This window comes from Trichosurus vulpecula, chromosome 4 (assembly GCF_011100635.1).
Source record: "Trichosurus vulpecula isolate mTriVul1 chromosome 4, mTriVul1.pri, whole genome shotgun sequence".
Taxonomy (NCBI): domain Eukaryota; kingdom Metazoa; phylum Chordata; class Mammalia; order Diprotodontia; family Phalangeridae; genus Trichosurus; species Trichosurus vulpecula.
Window position 1 is genome coordinate 295712953 of NC_050576.1, and position 20870 is coordinate 295733822.

Sequence of the window (20870 nt, forward strand, 5' to 3'; positions counted from 1 at the left end):
TTTTATATGGTTATTGATAGTTTACATTTTTTCCCAAAAGATTGCCTGTTCTCCTCCTTTGACCCCTTATCTATTAGGAAGAGATAGTCATTGTTCATAGTTAGGTCATGCCAACACAATTAAAAATTATAATAGAACATCAATTAATTTACAAATTTAGTGTCATACCAAACTACCAAGAGGTTTTTCATAGAACTTGACAAAAAAAAAAGTAAAATTCACTTGGGGAACCAAAAAGTCAAAAATCTTATGAGAGAACATTAAGTCAGGGAAAAAAGTGAGAGAAAAAAGTAAGAATGAAGAGGGCCTAGAGAAACTTTGAACCTAAAGGATGTGAGGAAAAAGGAAGGAAAGTCACTGGATATTTTGCTTTAAAAATAAATAGTTTTGACAGGATTTGAATTTAAGAACAGTCCTCGGACCTATTCTTAGAAACTTGGACCTAAATATATTGAAAGGAAATATAATACTTAGTTAAGGAAGCTTATAGATGCACAAAACCTGTCTTCATTCCTTTTACCCTGAAAGCTAAGCACCCTGTCTGCATACTTTCTGCCTCCCAATGGCTATGTCTAAAGTCACGAACCCACATTCTACATGAGGCTTCAGCCACTTTCAGACTCCATGCATAGTGCTGTTATCTTTGTAGAGATCACAAACTATGGTCCAAAAGAAGGGAGGAATAAGCATCCCAGAACTCTCAGACCATACCTGTGGGCAAGCAACTCAACAGCCATGTCCGTCTAGTCCTTCAGTCTCAGTCATTGCCTTCTCAAACAAATGATCTCATTTCTCCACTTGGCCTGTGGCCCTACAACCTGTCAAACTGGTCCTGAGGATGAGGTATAGTCTCACACACAAAGGCTAAGCCAGGGACAAGTTTTAGCCTCTCTCCCCCAATAAGAATGCCGTTGTTTCTTTCTTCCAAATTTGTCTCGGGTGTTTTTATAGGAGGACGTTCCCCACTCCACTTATTCAGTCCCTGCATCCACTCCCAGCTGCTTTACTCTTCATTCATCTGCAAGTTCCCCTGGACTAATTCACTGCTCAGTTTCTCAGCAGTATCCTTGGAAAGGTGAGTTCTGCCAAGAGGCAGGTGTAATGACTTGTGTTTATGTGTGTTAACACACCCTCAGACATCCACCTTCTCAGTGTCTCCCTATCTATGGTCCTTTCTTATTCTCTTGCTAAAGCATCCCTGTCCCACACTCTTCCTGAGGCCCGGTCTGACTCAAGGCTGTTATTTATGTCTCATCTGGACCAGCTGGAGCCAAGGACTCTATTGTCTATAATGCCACAGACTCTGTGCCAGAAACATGCAAAGCAAATCCAAATTTTGATTATTGATGAGGGAGGGATCATTTACTTTTAAAACACCTAAATTAAGGCCAGGATTTTTTTCTCTAGTATTGCCCTAGCTTTACTAAGATCCTCCCAAACTTTAATTTCTTCATCTGTAAAACAAGAATGTTAGAATTGATGATTTTTGAAGTAGACTGGAGAATAAGTTGAGGAACAGAAATTATAGATGGAAATTCAAGGGTAAAAGACTTCTATGTCCTTCCTGCTATATCAGAGGCACTCAATATCTTAACTCTATGAATCTGTGTGTGTGTCTGTCTGTCTGTCTCTATCTGTCTCTCTCTGTCTCTCTCTCTCTCTCTCTTTGAGGATCAGTTTCCTGCACTGGCTTTCTTTCACCTACTTTCTCCCACAGAGGAGTACCTTTCCTTTCACATTCAGCCCACCCAAAATGATAGCCAGTGGTCTGAAAATGAAAGTAAGCTTACCCATGTTTAGATCCTTCTTAACCTGATACTCTCACTGGATCAAGATTTTTTTCTGCCGAATCCCAAATTCACAAGCCAGGTTTGTACAATCTAATTACAGCTCTCTCTCTCTGTCTCTCTGTCTCTCCCTCTCTCTCTTTGTCTCTCTCTCTCTCTTTCCCCCCGCCCCTCTATTTGAATTTAAATAAAATACACACATGGGTTAGCATTTTTTTCTGGCCCACAGGGTCTTCCAGTAGGTAAATGAGATCTAAATTGAAAGAAGCAACAGATAAAAGAATTCACAAACTTGCACACTTGGCTAGATAGAAAGGAAGAGAATAGCTTTTGCTAGGAAGTCCAGATCCATCCCACCCTCTGGACCAACTTTCCCTTTCTCCCAGATGTGACTCCTTAGCACTGATGCTCTCACAGCATCATTTGAATCCAAATATTCTGATAAGCTCTTGTGGCTTGTCTCTTAGCAGCTGCTCCCTATCATGCTCACTGTACCAGTCCCTTCTTTTTGTTTGTCTGACTCTTGGATTCTCCTACCCATAACTCCTGTTTCCAGAGGAAAGGAAGGCAATCTTTTGAGTCAAGGTGAATCCATCCAAAAGTCAGCCCTTCCCTAAGTCTTTCCTCTCTAAGGAAGGTTTGTCTTTCTCCCCAGAGGAAGAAAATATTTTAGTCTATTGCAAAATCAGTAGTGGTATACTTGAATTCTGAAAACATGCAGCACAAGCCGAAAAGTAAACATTGACTCTTAAAAAACCAACAATGGCTATCCCAGGTGATCATTTCAGGGTGCCATTCACAGCAAATACACATCCACAGTACCTGCAAGAGATAATTAGCAGAATTCAAAGCATCACTTGACAAGCTGCTTCAATGACTACTGGTCTAAATTACATAGAGGATATGATACATGGACATATCCCGGCAATATATGTATTATCCATAAAACACAAAAACACCACAGCAAAACAATGCACACTAGTGCTGCCATATCAATAGACCTAATAAAATAACAGAACATGCTAAATTAAGCATTAGAATATATGCAAATAAGCAGCAACACAATGCATAATAGACAAATGAAACCACAATGCTTACACACTGCTAATACATGATCAAATACACCTAAACAACAAAGCAAGAAACAGCAGCAAAATTCAGGGTATGCAGCAATTAACATGTGCATCACTCAACAAATGCAAATGCATACAGGGGTCCTATAAATATGACTATAATATTGACATATTGACTATTTGTCAAGGTACATGTGTAACCACTTTTCCAGGTTCATCTATAACCTCATGGATTAACCTGGATGTAGTATGGATAGACATGACTCCCTTGTGATCTGCTGGTCTACCTGCCTACTCAGGAAGCTAGGTGGCACAGTAGTGGATTTCAGACCATTAAGACCTGAGTTCAAATCCAGCCTCTGATACTTACTAGCTATGTGACCCTGGGCAAGTCACTTAGCCTCTGTTTTCCTCAGTTTCCTCAACTGTAAAATTAGGATAATAATAACACCTACCTTGGAACTCTATCCTCACAGTGCCAGGCCTGAAACCAGAAAGACCTGGGTTCAAATCCAGCCTCAGAAACTTACTAGCTGTGTGACCCCGGGAAAGTCATTTAACTCTGTTTGCCTCAGTTTCCTCATCTGTAAAATAAGCTAGAGAAGGAAATGGCAAACTACTCAAGTATCTTTGCCAAGAAAGCCCCAAAAAGGGGTCACAAAGAGAAAGACATGACTAAACAACAACCTCATAGGGTTGTTGTGAAAATCAAATGAGACAATATTTGTTAAGTGTTTAGCACAGTTTTATCAGTAAGTTATCAACAATAATCGTGAATATGCCTATGTAGTTCTGTATTGCAAAGTATGAGAGACTCTCCATAAAGAAGGTAGAAGAAGTTTAACATTTATTCAGACGTCAGAGAACCATATCCCATAACCAAATGTTCAGCTCCCACAGCCAGTCAGCCCACTTTATCATAACAGCAAGGAACTTAAAGCACCATGCCACAGCCTGGAGCCTCACCATCCCAAAACCTCTCTGACCCGCTGCTGGGGTATTTCCCAAAACAAACTCAGAGTACAGCTAAGTCAGCCTGTTCGGTTCTAACAATCATGACGGTGGCCATTAGCAGCCATAACTGCTCTCTCTCTCTCTCTCTCTCTTTCTTTCTCTCTTTCTCTCCCTTTCTCTCTTTCTCTCCCTTTCTCTCTTTCTCTCCCTTTCTCTGCATTTCCTGTGACATAACTTCCTTTTCCTGTCAGGAAGCTCCTCCTACCACACCTGACTTAGGCTTCCTGTGATATAAGCAGGTCATATGGCCTATTAATGGGTGGGAAAGATCTTCAAATCTAAATTGATACTACAACAGTGCCTGATACTTAGTAGGTACTTAATAAATGCTTATTCTCTTCCCCCTTGCCTCCGTACCTGAACTAGGTGATGGTATGTGTTCATCATAGTGAACACCTGAACTATAATCTACCTCAAAGGCAGGCTTCATATTGAATTAGAATTTCAGAATTTGAAAGAATTTTATCTAGACTGATAAAAAGTCTATTTTTGTAAACCTGTTAGAAAAAAATATTTTCCCTCCAATTTTTCTTCTCATTCCTTCCAGAACTGCTCCCCCCAACAATAAAAATTAAGTAAACAAGCATTTATAAAGCACCTACTGTCTTCCAGGCACTGAAGATATAAAAAAAGACAAGAACCAAAAACAGTCCCTGCTCTTAAGAAAGTTTATAAAATGCTGTTTAATTTTTTTTAAGAAGCAAAGAACAGGGCACTCAGCAGACATAGATCTGTAATAGAATGACTGACCTAATACAACAGCTACAAGAACCTCAAGCACATGGTATTAAAGTGAGATCATGGACCTGGATAGATTGTACCTGAACAGGTGTTTCACCTGTATAATTTAGTGTGTGAGGTTCTACAGATCACTAGCCCTCTGGGCCCTTAATGAGTAATTTACAATGGTTAAAATTCAAGAGAGGTATAGTTGAGGCAGCTGGAAACCCACCTACACAGAATGCAAGGAAGCATGGAGCAGAGAATTAGCTCTGTGTGTGTGTGTGTGTGTGTGTGTGTGTGTGTGTTACCAAGTGCCTCTTGGGAAAATGTCCAGAGCTTGCAACCTGGTTCAGGAATATCTCTACCATGTATATTCCAAATAGGGCAAGTTGTCAAAGAAGGAGCAGCTAGAGACACCCCGTAATGCAAGACATAATGCTATGAGAGAAGAACTGATTACAAAGAAGGTTTTGAGGAAAAGGATGATAAGTATTGTCTGAAGAACTTTAGGGGTGCCTTTGTGCTGTATGAATTGCACTTCCCAGGTCACTGTGGTGGCAATACATACTTAAGGACAGTTCTAAACCTCTCTTCTTATAAAACTTTCATGATCTTTGGATATTTGGGGAATGAAAAAAAATTTAAATCCCAAATAGACCTTGTAACTGCTTATGCTGGCTACTTTGGAGGGTGGTTTCAGAGTCAAAAGATGAAAAGTGAACTATTTCCTTGTAGCAAATTGTCAAACAACTTGTTGAACTTGAGTGCCTGAGAAATTAATTTATATTTCAAACTTAATGCCCTTCTCAGTTCTGAGTTTTTTGCTTTGACTTGTTAGAGAAAATGTCACAGACTAGAACTGCTAGAAATTGTTCTAATATTTGGATTGACTTATTTTTAAAAACATTATTGGACAAGATGATTTTTTTTTTACTGAGTTCCTTCCAAAAGTCTGTTCAGCCAAGATATAAAATGTTTGTATTTCATTTCTACCAAGATGTATGGTTTGTATAGGTGGCAAGATCTCTCTGGGTGGTTTCTTGAGGCCAGAGTGACCAGAAGAACACTTGGTATTTGGGCTGCCCCATGCCCTGAGGCCATTGGGAACAGGTCAATTACATGACCATCCATTCATCCAATCCATGAGTATCCACCACCATAAACTATACACATTTGAAGGTTTATGTCCAATTGTCTCAAAGTCACAGGCCTTTCTGGGATGTGGACAATAATATTTGAAGTGAAAAAAGAAGGAAAGTGAAAATTAAAATTATTTACTCTGGGAACCTAGACTATTATTGCTACATAATATTTTATCTTTGCCAACTATTTGCATAACAGTGTGGCCAAGAGAACTCGGAATTACTTTCTTCCTTTTCATTCCAACCCCTTATCATAAGTCAGGTAAACAGAAGCAAGGAGGGATGAGAATAAAACATGAAACTATTTTTAAAAATGGTTTAACCACAGGGAAGAGACTCTTTAAATATCAGAGTTTAAATTCAACTTTTACAAAATAGACTGGGATCTTTTTCATTTGGGAAAAGAGGAAGGGAGGAAAAAGCAAGATTAGTCAGTGTGTCCAAATATTTTCTTTTCTTGACATCCAGCCAATAAACTTAAACATTAAAAAACAATTTAATTGGTAGGGAGAAATTCTTTTTAGTATAATTCTGCTCTCTTTCCAACTATTTTGGGTACTGCTGCATGTTTATAACCTTTTCTTGCAGATGTTATATTTTATGAAAAGTGACTCACCAGGGTGGTACGAGTATCTTCTGTACAGGATGCAGTTCCCCAAGGGGACTGATTGCACAAGCCTGCTTCTTGCAAAACCTGAAATATCTGCAGGAAATATTCCTGGAAAAGCAAATATGTGAGAGGCAGTATGGTATAGTGAGTGAATAGAGAGCTGGCCTAGGAGTCAGGAAGGACCCGAGTTCAAGTCCCATCCCAGATACTACTGGCTACGTGTGACCCTGAGTAAGTCATTTAAACCTCTCAATGCTCCAACTAGCCCTCCGAGAACTGTTGCAGATATGCATCAGTAGAAGGAGTTTTCTCTTCTAGAGTTCTCTTATGGAGGGCGGAGGGAGAGGGGAAAATAGAGAGGGACAGAGGAACAGAGACAAAAAAACCTTGTCTGTCAGATACTTACTCCCTCTGTGGTCTTGGCTAATTCACATCTCTGGGAATCAGTTTCCTCACCTGTAAAATAAGGGGGTTAAACTAGATGATCTCTAACAAGTCTTTGTGTTCTAAATGCTCTGATTCTGTGAGTCTACTATATGTGAACTTCTAATTAAGTGTAGTGTGAGTGTGTGTGGCAAGATGGCAAGATCTCTCTAGGTGGTTTCTTGAAGCCAGAGTGACCAGAAGAACACTTGGTATTTGGGCTGCCCCATGCCCTGAGGCCATTGGGAACAGGTCAATTACATGTGTTCAGAGTATGAGGAAAGAAGAAATCAGATAGCAAAAGACCTAGAAGACATTGTTCCTGTTTATGAAACTTGCTTGACATATGGTTGAGTAAGATCAGAGATAGAAATGAAGACATAGCTAAAAGGGAATGCAGAGTTCATCTCATACAACTTCTTCATTTTATATATCTAACATTAAGAAAAACCAGAGGGGCTGGGGCATTGTACCCTCTATCCACTAAGAAGCCCCTCTTCTCTGAACCCATGCATGCAGTCTGGACTGAGTTCAGTCCTAGAGGAACCTGACTTCTACTAAGGTGTTAGACTTCTTTTCTTATACTCTGGCTCATTACATACCCCATTTCAGAGGCATAGGGAAAATCACTTAAAACTTAGATTTGAACTCATGTCTAGGGTCTCCCCAAAAAGAAGAAAAGAAAAATAATCAAGGTACATATGAATCAGGTATGGGACAGCTATTTATTTTTTAACACATAAAAGAAATGCTAAACATAAAAGTGTAATGGCAAGCAAAGTGGGACTTTTTGCTGTTTTTTCTTTTGGAGTGCTTCTTAGCACTGAGGCAGTCAGGTGCCTTTGATTGAGTCTTGCCTTTGTTTGAATCAAGAGTCTTTGATTGAATCAAGAGTGCTTGATTGGAAACAGTATATATACTCTGAGGTTAGCATTTTGCTTTGGGGATCACTCACTGGAAGAGAGTTAGTGTGATTTGGCCAGATGAGATTCTGGGTAGCCATTAAGGAGCCCTTCAGCTTTGAAAACCCAGATATTGGTGCTTCTCTCTCTGGTAACTGTATGTATTTCTATAGTCAGACAGTTAGAAGCCTGTCTGTTGATTTGTGTTATTTTTTTTCTGTTTGTAATTTCTGTTTGAATTTGCTCCGAAGTTCAGGGTGCTGACTTTCCAGTGAATGATATGTGTATTTTTAATTAAAGTAAGAGTGTTAACCCCTTAAAGTTGCTTTCCTTTAGAAAAGCAGATCAAAGAACCTGTGATAGCAGCCCTTCTGCATGCTGGTGTTATTGGTCTTACACCTCCACAGCAGCTGCAAGCAAGGTTATTACAAAAAAGTCAGAACAGAATGCTAAACAGAAAAGTCAAAAATGCTAAACATAAAATCAGAAAGACTTTAAAAAGGATTCAGCAAATTACACCCCAATTTTACTCTCCAAATAACTTCATCAGAATACAAATCAATTTACAAGATTGCTGAATAGACATTTTTATCCTTCACCTCAGCTCTTCTGCGTCCTCTCAAAATCCATATCTATTGGCCATTTAGACCAGGGTTTGAGTTCTGCTTCTTGTTGGTGATCATTTTCTCTAATTAAAACACTACCAGGAAGTTCCCCTTGATTGGCCCAAAATCTCTAGACTTCTTGACTGCACAAGATCACCACCAAGTCTATACACTTCCATTTCAAGGTTGATATTCAGTCACCTATACTTAGGAAAGGAACCCAAAACCAAAGAAGGAACTATGGCTCTGAGATCTGGTCCCAGGCTCATGTAGGCAAGACATGTGTTTCAGCAGTCATGTGCTCATGGCCATGTGTTAACCAGGATGGAAGACAAAACCAAGCAACTCTTCCTCACAGCCTATCATGGAAAGAAGTCTCTTGGTTTGCTCGAAAGAAGGAAAGAGCAGGAGACAACTGGGGGGGATTACTTGCTTTTAAAGGTCTACCGCACCATTGGTTCTTCCTGCTCCTGGGCCAATAAGGAGACTGCTTTGTCATCTCCAAAGTGCTCATTGGTGCCTAGTCACCCGTGCCTGGCCAAAAGCATTGTATTCCCCAGAATAATGAAGCTCCAAGCCAGAGTATGTGGCTGACCGCAATCAGGAAGGGAAATTCCATCAATGCTCCATGCAAACTCCCATGTACATACATAAAGGAAACTAAGTGCCAAATGGGAAAGGGATTTGCCCAAGATCACAAAGTTAGTTAATGGCAAAGCTGAAAGTGGAGCCCAGTTCTGCTGACACCCAGATCACTGCTCTTTCCACTACTCTACTCTGCCTGATATACATCAGGATGAAATGAAGGCCAGTCTCACTAGGTCTCAGATCGAATGTCTCTTTTAAGTAGAGAGAAATGGAAACTATCTCCTTGGCTGAGATGAGTGCAAAAGGAATCACGTAGCTTTCTGTTTCCACCTTTACCAATAGAACCTTGCATAGACACAGAATAAGCTGAACATTTGGGGATCCCGAAAACTCTTGAAAGTAACTCACAGATCTCCTGTTACTGCTGTGTGATGAGCTAGAATGCCTCTTGTTCTAAAAAAAAAATGAGGTTACTGAGAACATGAAGCAGTTGGGTGGTGGAGTGGATAGAGTGTTAGGCCTAGAATCAGGAAGAACTGAGTTCAAATCCAGCCTCAGACACTTACTAGCTGTGTGACCTTGGGCAACTCACTTAACCATTTTTACCTCAGTTTCCTCATCTGTAAAATGAGCTGGAGAAGGAAATGGCAAACCATTCCAGTATCTGTGCCAAGAAAACCCCAAATTGGGTCATGAAGAGTCAGACATGACTGAAATGACTGGACAACAGCAACAACAAAATACTGAGAGCATGGAATGGTCAGTCAATCAATGAACATTTAGGAAGTACTGCTATATGCTAAGCACCAAGGATACAAAGAAAGGTAAGAGCTAGTTCTTGTCCTCAGAGAGGTCATGATCTAATGGCGGGGAAGACAACAGGCAAATAACTCTGTACAAACAGCTATATACCGGATAAATTAGACATAGGTAGTAGGTCCTACTCTTTTCCCCCTGAAGCCCCTGTGTGCACCCATTTATAAAAGCCTTTTCCAAGGCTTGATAAGCATTCCAGTATTCACCTTCCATAAACAATCCAGACTAGTCTAATACTCTCTGTCTGTCATAGATCAGTGACACTTTATCCAAAAGTATATATGTATTTGTAGTTAGTGTCTTCCCGCTCTATAAAAAACAAACCTAATACAGATGAACTACTATCTGGCAGCATAACACAATAGAAATCTGTCAATCTACCAAACTGCTGACCCCAGGAAGCAACAGGGAAAAGAGGGTATATGATATATAAGATATTGTAGGGGTATTACCAGGATTGCCCAGCAGATCATATTTGTTCATCAGGCTAATTAAATTAAGGCCAGTGCTCCATTTCACTGATGTGTTGGAGTGGACTGAATCAACCCCAAGTGGATGGTCCTAGTTTTGGATAATAGAAATGCTTTATGACAAGTGGGTCAGTCTCAAAATGTTAGAAGGTAATATAGGAATATTTCTCTGAAACAAACAGGCTAGTCTTTAGATTTCAAAATCAAGGCAAAACAAAGATAAGAGGCAGAAAGGTAAACAGGCAGACATTTTAATGAGGCGTTTTACAAATGGGCTATAGGAGAATCAGGCAGTACTGCTAGCATTAGTTGCAATCTTGGAACAATACAAGATATGACCTTCAAAAATATCAGTAAATAACCTCAGGAGGAGAAAAGATTCTGATCTGGGCATTGGACTTGTGAGATCATTGTGGTTCTAAGTTATCCATGGTTGGAAGAATGTATAGGCAGCACAATGTAGCAGAAAGCATAATAAGTTTAGAGTCAGGAGATGTTTGGGTTTGAAGCCCATCTCCAGCACTTATTTGATGTGTTGTTGTTAAAGGCAATTTATTTAACCTCGTCTGCAAGGGGATAATGATAAGAGTTACCTCACAAGAGTGTTAAATGAGAAAATGTATGAAACACGCTCTATAAACCTTGTCAACTATTATTGTATGACAGGAAAAAAATGCTCAGGAACCACAGGGGCTAAAGGATGATTAGGCCACAGAGAAAAGACTGAAAAGGAAGCAGCTGTCTTTGCAATATTCTAACCCTGTTGGGAGGCTCCTTCCCTTAAGTATACCAGGACAGGGAGGATACTAAGGAAAAGTATTACTTTCTCAACTCATATTTGTGCTGAGAAACACTTTGACCTTCAAATTGTAAGACGAGTCTCCCTGAGATCATTGTTGTAAAATTCCAGTGCCAAAAAAACTAATGGTGTTGTTTTTGCATGCCTGAATCTTCACAGCAAATGAGTCAGCCAACAGAATTCATACTTTGTTCAACAGGTTAATCTTCTGTATAGCGTTTTGTTTGCTATTTTGCCACCATTTAATTTTATCCCACGCTTCTTCCTTTAGAAAACCTTTCTGAAAAAATCAGTCCAAAGTTCAGAAATTACTAGACTCTCTTTTTCATCCCTTCAACCTTAACTAAGCTGACAAAACCATTCAAATCCTGTCTTTCTAGTTGTTCTTGCTATAAATAAAGGTTTTCCTCTCCTCCACCCATCACAAAGTTTACTTACCAATTTGCCCGGGTAGGATGACTTCTAGAACTTGGCTTGAATTCATTGCATTCTGGGGTGTTCCTAGCTATTTCTTGCTCTTTAGGAAAATGGTCTTCCCTTTGTTTGGGAGAAAATAGATTGATTTAGAATAAAAGGAAGAAGTGGGAACTTGGTATCAGAACCTATCTTACACTATGAGTTATGCATAGCTTCCCACTAACTTCTTTATTATGGCAGAGTAGATAGCCAAGAACTGAAGTGTCCCCTAGGGACAGTGCAAATTAAGGATGACTTAGGAAGTTGAGGTACATCATGGAAGCAGCATAATCAACAACAACAGCAGAAACAATTCAGTTTTGTTTTTCCTCACAGAGTCTAAGCACTCTGCTGTTTGGGGTCTCCATAGTTTCCAAAATCAATGGTTGCATTCCTTCTGATAAAAAGTTCTTATGTTCCCTGCCAGAAATTTTTGTCTATGAAAATGCAGCTTGGAGGATTAGTTGCTGCTATGAGCAATTTAGGATTTAAGAAGGTGAGTATTAATTCCAAGAACCTAGTTAAGATCACTGGGCAGTCCCCCAGATAGAGCTTAGAAAACAAGAACATGAAAGACCTGAAGCCTGAGACACTATCCCCCACCCCCTGGGAGCAGGGCCCAACTCTAATATAAAGTTAATAGTCAAGAAATAGGCCATTTAAAAAATGAGTAAACAACAGAGAAGGAACCCAACCATAGATAGCTACTATGGCAATAGAGAAGATCAATGTTCAAACTCAGAAGAAGATGAGGCAGCTTCTTGTAAAGACTCAAAGAAATATTATATCAGTAAGTCAAGATTCACAATATCGATGGTGACCATGAATATGCCTGTATAGTTCAGTATCACAGAATATAAGAGACTATCTATATAGAAGGCAGAAGAAGTAAAACATTTGTTCAGACACCAGAGGATCAAATCCTAAAACCAATGATTCCAATTCGACATAGCAACAATTTTATCTCAAAACTAGTAAGTGCACTTCAGTGTAACAGCAAGGAAATTAAAACACAATATCGCAGCAAGGAGGCAAACCATCCTGTAACCTTCCCCTCTGCTAGGGCCTTCCAATAAACACTCACTCATGAATCCTAACTGTATGCTTGCCTGGGTTCCCTCCTCCCATAGTTCTGAGAGCTTGCAGTCTGAGAGCCCTTACAGTTCTCTCTCTCTCTGTTTCTGTGTCTCTGCAGTCTTCTCTCTCAGCCCTTCCAGTGCTCTCTCTGTCTGTTTCTCTCTATCTCTTCCAGTTCTCCCTCACTGACCTTAATGGCTACCCTCAGGAAATATATACCCTTCTTAAGGCCCAAGGGCTTCATACCTAATCAGCAAAAGGGTGTGGGCCTGCCTATAAGCAAGCCTCCTCCAATCAAGCTTCCCTTAACTAGCTCCACCTGAGGCCTATTAAATGGGTGGGGAAGATCTTTAATCACATTAACACCACAAATATACAAAATAGTAACAAGCCAAAAAATTCTTGAAAGAGCTTTAAAAGGACTTTGAAAATCAAATAAGAAACTTTGAGGAAAAATTAGGGAAAGAAGTAAGAGTAATGCAAGAAAAGCAAGAAAATTATGAAAAGAAAGTCAACCAATTAGAAAAAGAAATCCAAAAATTTACAAAAGAAAATAACTCCTTAAAAATTATAATTAAGCAAAATGAAGCTAATGACTTCATAAGACATCAAGAAATAATCAAATAAAATAATTTTTTTATAAAGAAGAGAATGTGAAACATAGCATTAGAAAAACAACTGATCTGGAAAACATATTGAGGAGAGATAATATGAGAATTGTTGAGCTACTTGAAAATTATGATAAAAAAAGAATATCAGCACTACACTTCAAGAAATCGTTAAGGAAAATTGCTCTAAAGTTCTAGAACTAGAGGATAAATTAGGAATTGGAAAAAAGTCCACCAATCGCCACCTGAAAGAGAAGCCAAAATGAAAAAAGAATATGATAGCTGAGTTTCAAAGGTCAAGGAGAAAGTATTACAAGCAACTAGGAAGAAACAATTTAAATATTGTCAAACTGCAATCAGGATAACACAAGATTTAGCAGCTTTTACATTAAAAGACTAAAGGGCATAGAATATAACATTCCAAAGAGCAGAGGAGCTGGTTTTGCAACAAAAAATAACCTACCCAGCAAAACTGAGTATAATCCTGCAAGGAAAAAAATGTGTATTTAATGAACTAAAGGACTTTCTTGAGGGAATGACCAGAACTGAATAGAAAATTTGACTTACAAGAATCAGGAGAAACATAAGAAACTAATTATAAGGGATTTAATAAGTTTAAACTATTTATTTCTTATATGGGTAAATAATATTTGTAACTCTTAAGAATGTTATTATTACTAGGGTAGTTTGAAGGAGTATATATAGATTGACTTGTAATGAGTTAAGTATGATTGGGTGATGGGTGATCCTAAAAAATAAAAATTAATAGGGAGAGGTAAAATGGAATAAATTATCTCATACAAAATAGGCATGAGTTGAAGTAATAATGGAGGATAGGGTAGAGGGCAGATAGCATATGAACCTTATTCTCCTCAAAACTGGGGCGAAGAGGGAATAACATATATTTAGCAGGGTATAAAAAGTTTTTTTTTAACTTATAGAGAAATAGGAGGGCAAAGGGATAGGATAAGGGAGGGACTCTTAGAAGGGTATGCAGATTAGGAAGGTGGTGACCAGAAGTAAATTATCTGAGGAGGGATAGGGTAAGAGAGAGAGAGAGAAGAATAAACAGTGAGGAAAAATAAGATGGAGAGAAATACACAACTAGTAATTATAACTTTGAATGTGAATGGGATGAATTCAACCATAAAACAGAAACAGATAGCAGAATGGATCAAAAACCAGAATCTGACAATGTGTTGTTTTTAAGAAACACATTTTAAAATGAAGGATATACATAGAGTAAAAATAATGGGCTGGAGTAGAATTTATTATGGTTCAACTCATGTAAAAAAAAAAGCAGGGTTAGCTATCATGATCTCAAAGTTAAAGCCAAAATAGATTTAATTAAAAGAGATAAAGAGAAAAACTGCATTATATTAAAAGGTACCATAGATAATGAAGTCATATCAATATTAAACAAATATGCACTAAATGCTGTGACATTCAAATTTTTAAAGGAAAAAGTAAATGAATTACAGGTGGATTTAGATAGCAAAATTGTAATAGTGTGGGATTTCAACCTTCCCCTTTCAGAACTAGATAAATCTAACCAAAAAATAAAAAAGAAAGGAGTCAAGGAGATGAATGGGGCTAGATAAAGTAGACATCTGGAGAGAATTGGATGGAATTAGAAAGGAATATGGGGAAGCTAGGTGGTGCAATGGATAGAATGCTGGCCCTGGAGTCAGGAAGACTTTTCTCCCTGAGTTCAAATCTGACCTCTGACACTTACTTAGCTATGTGACCCTAACCTTTTTTGCCTTAGTTTCATCATCTGCAAAATGAGCTGGAGAAGGAAATGGCAAACTACTCCAGTATCTTTGCCAAGAAAACCCCAAATGGAGTCACAGAGTCAGACACAACTGAAAAATGATTCAACAAAAACAAGAAAGAAATATGCCCTTTTCTCTGCAGTACATGGCATCTTTACAAAAATTAACCATATGTTGGGCCATAAAAGATTTATAGTTAAATACAGAAAAGCAGAAATATTAAGTGTTGTGCCGAAAAAAGCGAGCGAGACCCGGGTATAAATTTAGATGTGGATTTATTGAAGCGCGTGACTCTTCAGAGTAATTACTCAAATTGAACAGCAGTGAGCAAGGGAAGAGAAAGGGTACTTAAAGGGAAAGAACACAATTAGATTTCCGTAGAGATGGGGACACAAACAGTGGGACAAGCTGAGGCAGGATTATTTCCGTGGAGAAGGGAACACAAACAGTGGGGTCTGTGGAGACTGGAGTACAAACAGTGGGGTCTGTGGAGATAGGAGTAAAAACAGTGGGGTGAGCTGGGGCAAGATGGAGAAACTGGAGTGGGGCAAGGCATAACAAAGTGTATCCTTCTCATATCACAATGCAATAAACTTATATTTAACAAAGGACCATGGAAACACAGATTAAAAGTTGACTGGAGACTAAATAACCTAATCTTTAAAAATGAGTGGGTTAAAGAACAGGTCATAGAAACAATAAATAATTTATTAAAGAGAATTATAATAATGAGACAACATATTAGTATTAAAAATGAGAAAGGTGAATACACCACTAATGAAGATGAAGTTAAAGCAATTATTATGAGTTATTTTGCCCAATTACATGCCAATAATTTTAATAATTTAAGTGAAATCAAGAATAATTACAAAAACATAAACTGTCCAGATTAACAAAAGAGAACATAGAATATCTAAATAAACCCATTTTAGAAAACGAAATTGAATAGGTCCTAAGTGAGCTTCCTAAGGAAAAAAAATTAAGAAGCAGCTAGGCGGCGCAGTGAATAGAGCACTAGCCCTGGAGTCAGGAGGACCTGAGTTCCAATCTGGCCTCAGATACTTGACACTTACTAGCTATGTGACCTTGGGCAAGTCACTTAACCCCAATTGCTTCACCTCCCCTCCTCCCCCCCAAAAATAAATAAATAAATCCCGCTTTCTGCAAGAAGCTTTTCCCACCACCTCTAAAAAGAAAAAAAAAAGTATCAGGAGCAGATGAATTTACAAGTGACTTCTACCACACATGCAAAGATCACCTAACTCCAATATTAGTAAATTATTTGGAATAATAGGTAAAAAAGGAGTCCTACCAAACTCCTTTAATGAAACAAATATGATACGATACCTAAACCAGGAAGAATAAAAACAGAGAAAGAAAAGTATAGAATAATTTCACTAATGAATATTGATGCGAAAATTCCTAAATAAAATACCAGCTAAGAGACTATAACAATATATCACAAAGATTATACATTATTACCAAGTGAGATTTATACTAGGAATGCAGGGCTGGTTCAATATAAGGAAAACTATTAACATGATGAATTCTATCAATAACAAAAGTAACAAAAATCACATTTTTATCAATATATGCAGAAAAAGATTTTGACAAAATGTAACATTTATCCCTACTAAAAACTATTAGCAAGCATTATCTGTAATAGAGATATGCTAGAAGCCTTCGCAATAAGACCAGAAGTGAAACAAGGATACCCATTATCACCGATATTGTTCAATATTGTACTAGAAATGCTAGCAACAACAAGAAGAAAAAGAAATTAATCAGAATTGACAATGAGGTAATAAAACAATTGCCTTTTGCAGACAATATGATAGTATACTTGGAAAACCCTAGCAATTCAACTAAAAATCTAGTTGAAATAATTAATAATTTTGGCAAAGTAGCACGATATAAATGCAACCCACATAAATCTTTCATATATCACCAACAAAGCCCTGCAAGAAGAGATGGTAAGAAAGAGTTCATTTAAAATAACCATAGACAATATAAATTACCTGTGAGTATACCTGCCAAGACAAACCTAGGAACTATATGAACATAATTATAAAACATTTTTATAAGTCAGATTTAAATAATTGGAGAAATATTTATCGTTCATGGGTAGACCAAGCTAGTATAATAAAAATGACAATTCAGCCCATCCCTATTAAATTACTAAAAAATTATTTTATTGAGTTAAAAAATAATAAAATTCAATTGGAAGAAGAAAAGTTCAAGAATATCAGAGGAATTAATGAAAAAATGTAAAGGAAGGAGGTCTAGCTGTCCCAGATCTTAAACTATATTATAAGGTGGTAATTATCAAAACTATCTGGTACTGGCTAAGAAACAGAATGGTGGATCAATGGAATAAAGTAGATATTCAATACACAATCACACAAGTGATTATAGTAACCTTGTGTTTGGTAAATATAAAGATTTAAGCTTTATGGATAAGAATTCACTGTTTGGTAAAAATTGTTGGAAAAACTAGAAAGCATTCTGACAGAAACTAGGTATAGATCAATATCTTACACCATTTCCCATTATATGGTCAAAATGTATACATAGACATAAAGGGGGATATCATTAGTAAATTAGAAGAACATGGAACATATTACCTATCAGATTTATGGATCAGAGAATTTATGAATAAACAAGAAACAGAGATGTAAAATGGATCATTTGATTACACTAAATTACAAAGTTTTTGTACAGATAAAACCAATGTAACCAAGATTAGAAAGGAGAGCAAAAAACTGTGGAGGTTAGGGATGGAATTTACAATCAGTTCCTCAGATAAAGGCCTCATATCTCAAATATATAGAGAACTTTGTCAAATTTATAAGAATATGAGTCATTCCCCAATTGATAAATAGTCAAAGGATATGAACAGGCAGTTTTTCAGTGAAGAAATCAAAATTATATATAGCCATAGGAAAAAAATTCTCTAAATCATTATTTTTTAGAGAAATGCAAATTAAAACAACTTTGAAATACTATCTCATAGCTATCAGATTGACTTTAATGATAGAAGGGGAAAGTGACAAATGTTGGAGGGGATATGGAAAAAAATGGGATACTAATACACTATGGGTGATACTGTGAACTGATGAAACCATTTTGGAGAGCAACCTGGAATTATGCCCAAAGAGTTATAAAACTGTGTTTACCTTGTAACTAAGCAATACCACTATTAGGTTTGTTCCCAAGGTAATCAGGGAAAAAGGAAAAGAACCTGTATGTTCTAAAATATTTAAAGCAGCTCCTTTTGCCGTTGCAAAGAACTGGAAACTGAGGGAATGCCCATCAATTGGAGAATGGCTGAATATGTTGTGGTATACGATTGTGATGGAATACTACTGTGCTGTAAGAAATGATAAGCAGGTTGCTTTTAGGAAAACATGGAAAGACTTGCACGAAACAATGAAGAGTGAAACAAATGGAACCAAGAGATCATTGCATACAGCAACAGTAATATTGTTCTAGGACTAAATGTGAGTGACTAAGCTATTCTGAGCTATATAAATGCTCAAATCAATTCCAAAGGACCAATGAAGGAAGATGCTATCCACCTCCAGAGAAAGAACTGATATATGGAACTATGTATTGTAGTATCGTTCCACACATGTATCTGTTTCAAATATTGGCCTTCTCTAGTGCAGATTTGAGAGGAAAAAAGCTTAGAATTCAAATGCAGCAAAAAATAAAATTAAATGATTTTTAAAAAAATTGCTGGGCAGAGACATAAAGATTTTGCTTCATCATTTTATCCAAACTTCATTATAGAAAAATTAATGTCAAGAGCCAAAGATATTGAATGTAACAAATAAATGAGGGAATAGAAATATAATGATTGAAATATAATGTGACTCTGCAAACTCCTGTAGTAATCCAGTAGAAATAGATGATGATAATTCACATTTACATCCATTAAGTGCATTATCATCTCATTTGGGCCTCAAATCCACCCTGTGAGGTAGAAGCTACAACTTCTATTAGCCCCACTTTAAAGATGGAGTAATTGAGACTCAGAAATAGCAAGAAATTTGCTCGTGTCTCACAACTCTGGTTCTGCCGCTATACCACGTGGCTTTCTGTAAGATAGTTGGTCTGGAGTCTAATGATAACCATAAGGGTAATAATATAATAGCTAATGTTTAGATACTGCATACTATTTTCCAGACACTGTGCTAAGCACTTTACAATTATTATTTCATTTAATTCTCACAACATCCCTGGGATGTGGGTGCTATTATTATCCCTATTTTACAGATGGAGAAACTGAGGCAAACCGGGTTAAGTGATTTGCACAGGGTCACATAGTGTCTGAGGCCAGATTTGAACTCAGGTCTTCCTGACTCCAGGCCTGGCACTCTTATCTACTGCCCTACCGTGTTGCATTCTATTCCAGAATTGGGAGGGAGTGCAATCTTTTGGTAAGACAGGTCATACAGGGTGGTATCCTAAAGCTGTTAGTGCAGTTTTAAACTATGAAAGCTTAATTTTAACAGCTCTAAAATAGATGGGATTTGTCACCTAGGTTATTGTCATTTTCAAGTGTGAAAAAGAAACCTATGGTGGTATAAGCCATTCCCTTGTCATATTTCTAAGGAATTACCGTGTGTGCAAGATTCTAGGTCCAACTATACCACTCACTGGCTGGATGACCTTGTATAAATCATTTAAGCTCTCTGAACCTTGGCCTTCTCAGCTTAGAGAAATAGCCCTATCTACTTCATAGAGTTGTTGTAAAGATCAAAGGAGATAATATGTCTTTATGAATTGTAAATGCTAAATAAATATGGCTTGAAGGGTTATCTGTACGGTGGGAAGGGGCCAAGCCTTGAGTATAAAGATTGGGGCCTACCCTTTCCTGTTAATGAATAGCAATCAGGAGTTTAGCTCAAACCTAAATATTACTTCCCCCAGACTAATAATATTTAAGGGAGCTGATAGATATAATTCTAGGCTAGTACTTCGTCTCCCTGGGAACAGAGTGGCCTGTCCCTGGCCCCATCCTTGGCAGGAATCAAAGTCTCCTTTGGAGAAAGGTAAGGAGGGAAGATCCATTCTTGCTTCTCTGTAAGTCACATTGAGACAGTCACACTACACAAATAAAGAGTTATCATTTTTGCTAAAATTAATGATAATTATTATAATCTGACATTTGTTGTATAAAAATAAAGAATTAATAGTATAGCCCTTATGGGGGTTTGGCAGTTTGATGCCTGGTCTATCGGATGTAGTTAAGAACAAACATACTAACCTAATCCCTCTCTGCTACTGGCTTATCTCCTTATTAATTCCTTCTTTCCAGGTTCAGATTTAGTCTAGTGAATATGCTTCAGGAAAATCTCATTAAATTACCAAAACTGCAGAAACTTTCTAATTGTCTTGGTTCCCACTCCAGAATAAAACTGGGGAAATCTCTTCTCCCATGGAAGTTTCCCCTCTCTCAATCTCAAATTGTGAATTTATAGGCTTCACAAGAATCACCAATAATGGCCATGTTATATGTCAGAAACAAGTGATGTAAAAAAACAGTGATAAACATTCAAACAAGATTCATGATAACCTGCAAGGCTTCTGTTAACCTTTCTCCCAGATAATTCTGAGGGGACTTTTGCTTTGGTTGAAATTTTCCCTGCACTGTGCCCTGAGAAAAGTAGGGATCTTTCTTCCCAAAAAGAATGGAGTTGGTGACTAGACTTCACTCTTACCGACTGCCACAACTGCCAAGTCTTCCTGGTCTCAGTGGCATGATATGAGCTTGTCTTCTCCCCTCTTACTCTCTTGTCTGTATATTCATCTGCTTTTATCTTTCTATCACTTCTCTGCCTCATCTGCATGGCACCCCAAAACTCAAGCAGAAGTCCTTTCCTCAAGGCCCAAAATAGAGAACCCCAAAATAAACAATTCTCCTGAATGCCTATGAACAGTCCAGCCCCAAAATTTCCTATCATCTCAGGATGGTCCTCCAAAGTTTTTGTGTTTCT

At 37.7% G+C, this 20870-nt stretch overlaps 1 protein-coding gene across 4 annotated transcripts in view; it reads left to right on the forward strand.

Moving 5' to 3' along the window:
- GPR1 (G protein-coupled receptor 1) overlaps nucleotides 1-20870 on the forward strand; it is a 57393-nt gene that overhangs the window by 25569 nt on the left and 10954 nt on the right. Inside the window, exon 2 of one of the 4 annotated variants that reach the window (XM_036758310.1) lies at nucleotides 952-1075. The exons of 2 other annotated variants lie outside the window; for them this stretch is intronic. The gene's annotated coding sequence lies outside the window, so the exon portion shown is untranslated. Of the gene's footprint in view, nucleotides 1-951; nucleotides 1076-20870 lie in introns of those variants that run through there. One more of the 4 variants, XM_036758308.1, reaches the window with a different exon arrangement.